The sequence below is a fragment of the Larus michahellis genome, chromosome 14 (genome assembly GCF_964199755.1).
Source record: "Larus michahellis chromosome 14, bLarMic1.1, whole genome shotgun sequence".
NCBI lineage: Eukaryota > Metazoa > Chordata > Aves > Charadriiformes > Laridae > Larus > Larus michahellis.
The window spans coordinates 744484-751118 of record NC_133909.1 but is presented as its reverse complement, the minus strand read 5'-3'; positions in this window follow the sequence as shown (position 1 = coordinate 751118).

Below are 6635 nucleotides of genomic sequence, written 5' to 3'. Positions count from 1 at the left end.
TTGAAAGCAGATATCCCGACCCTGTTAAATGAAGCTGAGAATAAACTACTGTATGAGTGGATGTGGTATGTCAAACAAGCAACATGAACAAAATTACAGCATTCCTGCTTAGTTTCACTGCTGTATCTCTGCATGGAAGAACAAGACTGACCCAGCCCATGAGCCCGCAGCCATCTGTGTGCGTTACAGATCAAGTATTTCTAATCTCCTTGTATTCAAACGTCAGCTCAGAATGTTGGCCTGCTTCTGAGCTCCAGTGTTGCAGCTCCGAGCAGATGAAGGCTTGAACTTAGGTGTCTCACATACTTGTTACATTGGAAATAGTTAACAAATAGTCTGTAATGTTAGCAGGAAAATCTGAATAGCTGCTTGAAGCTTATCTCCCCAGGGGCACTGGGCACCATAGCTCTGCTTGGTGTTTCCCAAAGAGAAATACATGTTCAGCTACTTTGTGGCGTATGTGTGGTATAGTTGAAACTGCAGGCTTGCAGGTAGTGAGAAAACCCAGATACTTTGGCACTGGGCAAGACTACTGAGGAGACATACCTGGCAGCACAGTAAGGGGTAGAGAGTGAATGGGGTACCTTTGTGCAGACATCCCAGTGCACTGAGAAGATGAATCAGTTTGTGCATAGCACTGGATACTGGGTCAAATGGGATGCTGACACTGTTGTGAAGTGCCAGCTGACTGCTTTGTGTCTATGTGCCGCGGAAAGGTATATCCAAATCCATCTCACCTTACCTGACTCCAGGACACAGCCACACCAGCACTCAGGCAGCAGTCTGGCCTGCTTCTGCTGTCAGTTACAAGGACGGGAGAGGAGAAAACTACGATGTTCTGTCACTCCTGTCTGAAAAAGGATGGGCCTCACCTCTTAGTTTTCAACTACGAAGAGTTAATAAAAACAGAAGATACCTGTCCCTCCCATGACACCTTTGAAGGTTTCACCATGGCTCCCTATTAGACCCCCACTTTCTCCCATTTGTCCTCATCCAGTGCACTCATGCTCCTTGGCAAAGAGTCAGGATGGCCTTACCATCATGGTCAATGTCTCTGCCTAATCCTTACTGGTCCAACATTACCTATGTAAGGGATGCTCCTGTTGGATGGCAGACCTTTTTCTTCCATTACCACAAAATTATCAGGTGCCTTAATCACTTGGCTGCCACCACACGAGGTCAACAGTTCACTCATTTGTAGCACTGCACTGTACCCTTCGCACTGAGATCCTATGTGCCAGACACATCTGGCCCACCTGACGTGGGATTTGTACTTCAGTGTGCAGAAAGGGAGGTAGAGCTGTGTAACAGATGGGACCCGCTGCTGAACACCACCTTGTCCAAACAAACGGTGCCCTGTGGCAGCCGGTTAGTACGTCACTTCCTTGCATCAGATAACCTGGAGATCCACATCCCTGGTTCAGTCTGCGTGAACTGTAAGTGGTTTCTCAGTTTGAGAACAAAAACCTTCAGAGTTCCGTGCCAGAGGTACCACCTAGGAACCACTGCAGAAACTAAGGTGGTGTGTCATGGCTTCCCAGGTTGGCAAAGACATTGTCATGCCTGCAGAGCACAGCAAAGCCAACTTACAGAGCAGTCCATCAATCCACCATTGCTCTGACATTTCACTGTTTCTCTGTTTTCCACATATCACAGAATGGTTGAAGTTGGAAGGGAACTCTGGAGGTCATCAGGTCCCTCCACCTCCCGCATCACTCCCCTCTGGCCCCCATGGAAAACACAATGTACATGCTCCTTAGAAAGTGTCAGATTTTTCATTTGTTCTAGCAAAAACTGATAGCAATGTATTTTATTTTCTAGCGTAGTTGTTTCTCTTGTCACTGACAGTTTTCCCTGACATGTGGGCACTTCTGTTATTCACAAACACAAGCTCAGTTTGAGCTCTTTAACTGCTCTTCTAGGATGGGGCTCGCAAGACCCTGCCCATTATTTCTTTCTTTATGAGGCTACCAATGAACTTGTGCTCACTGATTGGATTTACTAGTGCTGCCAGGTGGGCTCCCAAAGTGTGGGACCAGGTCTCAGAATCATTGGGATGGTGTCTGCAGTGCTTTCATGTGTTTTCTAGGCTCTGACCTCATAACTCTCCGGTGGGATGTGCAGTTTCTTGTAGCTTCACACAGTAGTTTAGTAGTGCCACAAAGAGGAGTTTCTCGGGGTTTCCTTGCTAAATCTAGATCTGGTTATTCCTGCTGGAGTTGTCAGTATGTACCACACAGCATGCCTTTCTAGGCAGTTTAGTCCACTGGTGATTTTTTTTTTTTCAGTTGCAAGATTTAGAGCACCTGATATTGCGTAGGAGGTCTCTCAGTTACTCACCATTTCCTTGGCATCCTTTAATACTTGGGGCATTACGAAATTGAGGTTGAGAGCATGAAAATTGGGTGTCTCACTTTTATCTCCTGCATTCAGCCACATTCTTGTGTCCTTTCTCAAAAAAAATAATTCTCAATTCTTATGTCCTTTCTCAAATCCACACTCCAGGACACTCTGATGAGTTGCCATGTTTCTGAGTTAGCAAGTCTGTGCAAGCACCACGCTTGGACAAGGGAATGAGGCTGTGAGTCCATCCATTCCCACCTCTTGTTACTGAATACAGAAGACTATACATGCATGTGGAGATATGGAGGGACCTTACTGCCATATACTGGTATCCAAAAAAGTGAGTGTACTGTCCTTTATATATGAAATGCAGTTTAAAATAGATGGGGCTTTTTGGAACAATGAACACATTAAGCATTTTCTTCTTCTGTGTGGGTTTAATCTACAAGTCTAGTTTGGAAGTGAGATCTCATTTTGATGGTCCAAACTATGAATCCACCCTCATACCCAGATATTTCTCTAAACCCACTGGGACCACCATGTTTAGTACTTTGGTTACTATTAAACCTTCACAACTGTTCATCATGAATGAGTCGAATGCCAAGGTGCTGTAAAGCCTATGGCACTTCCATACTTCCATACTTGTGTCCTCAGAGCTTGCAACCAACTTTGCTGTCATCAGTCAAGTTGTTCATTCTGTCCCAAGACCTGGAAGAAGATCATCTGCAAACACCAGTACAGGGACTCTGTTTTGCTCAGATAATTAACTGTTGCCCACAGATTCCTGGTCTAAGATAAACAGAACTGTTGCCGGGTTGAGCAGGGTTTGCAGTTACTGATTTCTCCTCTCACCTTGTTCTCCAGAGGTCTGTGAACTACTGCCCTAGATACAGATGGGTTTAGAAGTCTTTGATAATGATTGTTATGCAATGGCCCAAGTCCTTCTATCGCTCTGCCCAAAAAATAACCTCATGAGATACTGAATTGATGAGATGCAAGATCTTCAGCTTGTCTGAGAAACCTGAAACTTTGATAAACCTTCTCAGTCAGTCTAGCCCTTAGTTTCCTCAAAAACTGTCCCCACACCATGATCCTTTCAAGAGGGGCCTCCATCTGCTGTTATGGCCCTGTTAGCTGGGGGAACCAGAATCAAATGCTAGTTTTTCACACCAGTTGGGACAGATCTGGATGTGTTGGTCTTTTGCTTTCCCAAGGGAAGACTTCTGTTTCAGCTCGTGCTGCCTGGAAATGGCGCTTTTCCAGGGGACTGCCTGCATCTTGTTCTCAGTAGTTCACTGCATGCTGCTCTGTCTCAGGATGCGACCCAAAGTCCTGCTTTGCTCTTAGGTCACGTTCTTGAGCCTAGCCCACAGTGTAAAACAGCTAGTCGCACAGTACAATAATCTACTTCATAGACCTGTAGGAAAGCAGCTGTGATTTGCTTAGGGGTAGTTGTGCAAAACCAATGGGAAATTACTAACTGCTAGGAAAGTCCAGCAACCTGAATCAGGGGACTGTCATTAATCATGCCAAAGTATCCAGGCATCAGCTTGGATATGTCATGTAAGCCTCCCAGCTCTCTTTCCTGCTTCTGGTACTAAGTTGCTGATTGCTCTTGCCCAACTACACAGTCCCTGGACTTCTGAGACTTTCCCACCTGCTCAAGCACAGTCGGCAGAGCACAGCAGCCCCAGCAGTGCCTGAGGAGTGGGGATCTGCAGGGATGAGACTTTAGCAGGATAATCACTACCCTCACCCCAGCAGGTCCTTTCTGCTGGCAACGGGGCTCTCTCCCATTCCAAGAGGGGGAATTCACTTTCTTTTGCATTAATGCTTTGGCTTTGACTCATGACAGGGTTGGCTGAATGGCAAGTGGGGGGAGCCTGGCTTTCCCACCTGGTAGCCTTGAGTCCTCAGGTTGACTGTATCTGGAGACCATTGTGCCTGCATTGGCGTAAAATGCCATGTGTGTAGGTCGGTCTGGCTAGTTTGGAGTTGAGGATCCTGAGAGCACGACTACAGAACTGGGCTCAGAGCCTGCTGGTAGCAATGCAGCTCTGAGGAAAGCCTGTGGTCTACTTTGTATACTGCCAATTTCATGCAAGAAGAATAAAACAAATTGAAAGAAATGCATGGCCATGGTCATAAAGCTTCACAGCTCGAGTTACTGCAAGGAAGCTTGGCCCATGCTGAGCCATGATGGTTCAGGGCAGCACAAACAGGAGCACTCCACTGCTGGGGAGCCTCAGAGGAGGACACAGTCCTGTCCGACATCTCCATCACGCAGCCTGCCACACCAGGGAGAAGGTTTTAAGATCCTGGTTGAATCTCCACCTGGCAAGGCTGCTCTGTAGGAACCCGAGCCTCATCACATGGCACCAAGATGGGGGGATAAAGCCTTTCTTTTTATCACCAGCCTGATCTTTAGGTGAGCAGCTGAGGAGGGGCTGTTCGCACTGCCCATACCCAGTTGTGCTGTCTTGTGATAGACACAGGGGATGCCCAATTAGCGTTGAGGTGCTTGGCAAAGCCATACTACTGAGGGTTGTAGGAGGAATCAGTTTAACTTATTAGACGGCTGGGCAAATGACATGCCCATGAATGAATATTTGTTCCTCTGGTCTGCCAGCTGAACCAACTGAGTCTTCATCTGCAGGAGTCCTGGACATGCCTGGGAACAGCTCAGGAGGCTGGCACTGTGCCAAGGGGCCTTCTTCCAAGCGCTAGCATCAGATCCATCCCCTAAGGCTGCAGGATTGCATTTAGTGGCAGTACTTTTTAACAATCCCCTGACCACTTGTTCCTGCCTGCTAACACTGCTGTGTGCATCAGTCCAGCCGAATGTGGAGTCCCAAGGGAGACTGACTAGGCCAGCTGATCCAGCTGGAAAACTTTTCTAGGAGAGTGGTTTTTTTTTTTCCCCAGAGAGCTTAATGTGCAGATCCTGTTTTCACAAAGCAATGGACATGAAACAAACAAAACATGAAAGAGACATAAAAAATAATTGAATGAAAGAAATCCATACCAGAACAAGAAAGAGCATGTTAAAAGGATGGGAATTAGTTGGGGAGGAGATTTGAAATGGCTGGGAAGAAGAGGAAAAGAGGCATTTCAGACATCCATGATACCAAAGAACCCCTCAGAGACAGAGAGCTTCAGGTGGCAAGAGAATACCCTCCTGGATGAAAAGGATTTGTGTTTCCCTTGCACGCAGTTACACACCTCTCACATCTCTCTAGCTCTCACGGATGCAGTCAAAAATAAAGCAGGCAGCTGTGTGCCCTAAGCTTGGGGACAGGTGCACAGCCTCAGGCAGGACTTGCCATCAGCACGGTGGGCCGTGTGGTGGGACTGAGGCCTAGCCTTGCGTCCCCCCACATTCACAGCTCCCTCCTGGCCCCTGCCTCCTGGGCTCTGAGGTCCCACCAAATCGCCCGTCAGCCTTCACACAAGTCATTCCCAGAGGAGGAGACAAGGCCGCAGAGAGTTTTGGAGGTTGCCCATGCTGGGAGGATCAGCCCCTCATTTGTCTGCCTTCATCCTCACTGTCAGAAGCTCAAAATAGCCCCGCTCTTGCAAGACTCCTGTGCGGGGTCATGCCTGTTTGTGTAGCTGATACGCTTCCACTAATAGCGCTCGAAGACATTCCTGGGCGGGTAGGTTGCCTTCTATATCTCAGCGCAATGTGCTGCCACGTAGGAGCGGGACAACTGCGTTGTGTCCTAAGACGGCAGATGCTATTCTTACCCGAGAGAGACTTGCTCCGGCACAGCCCCTTTCTCAGCTGAAATGTTAAAGATCAGAAGCAGGCCCGAGTGTGCTCTCCCCGGTAAGACCATAAATCAGGAGCGGCCCCTTTGACGTCTGTGGAATGATGCTGTGCCAACCCAGCGTCTGGGTGCTCGCTGTGGCCTCCTGGAACGTGCTGTCCCACAGGGAGCACAGCAGCTGCCCAGGTACTTCCAGCGCTCAGCTGGGGCTCAGTTTGTGGTGCAGGGGAACGTCACTTCTCTTGGGCACCAACAAATTAAAGCAATGCCTGTGGACCTGAAAACCTATTTTTTGCTTATCAGCAAGAGGCCTCCGTCCACCAATCCCTTCCCTGGTGAGGAAGACAGAGGCAAGGCTTGCTCCAAGCTTGCTCCAGAACCAGCAGCATTGCAGAAAGCCATGTACCCTTTGTCAGCCAAGTGGAGCAGGAGCAGCCAATGGACACGTTCAGGTCAAATGCAGAACTGGGGCCCCAGTGCTTTAACTGTGATGCAGGCAGCTGAACTCGCCTTCATGTGACT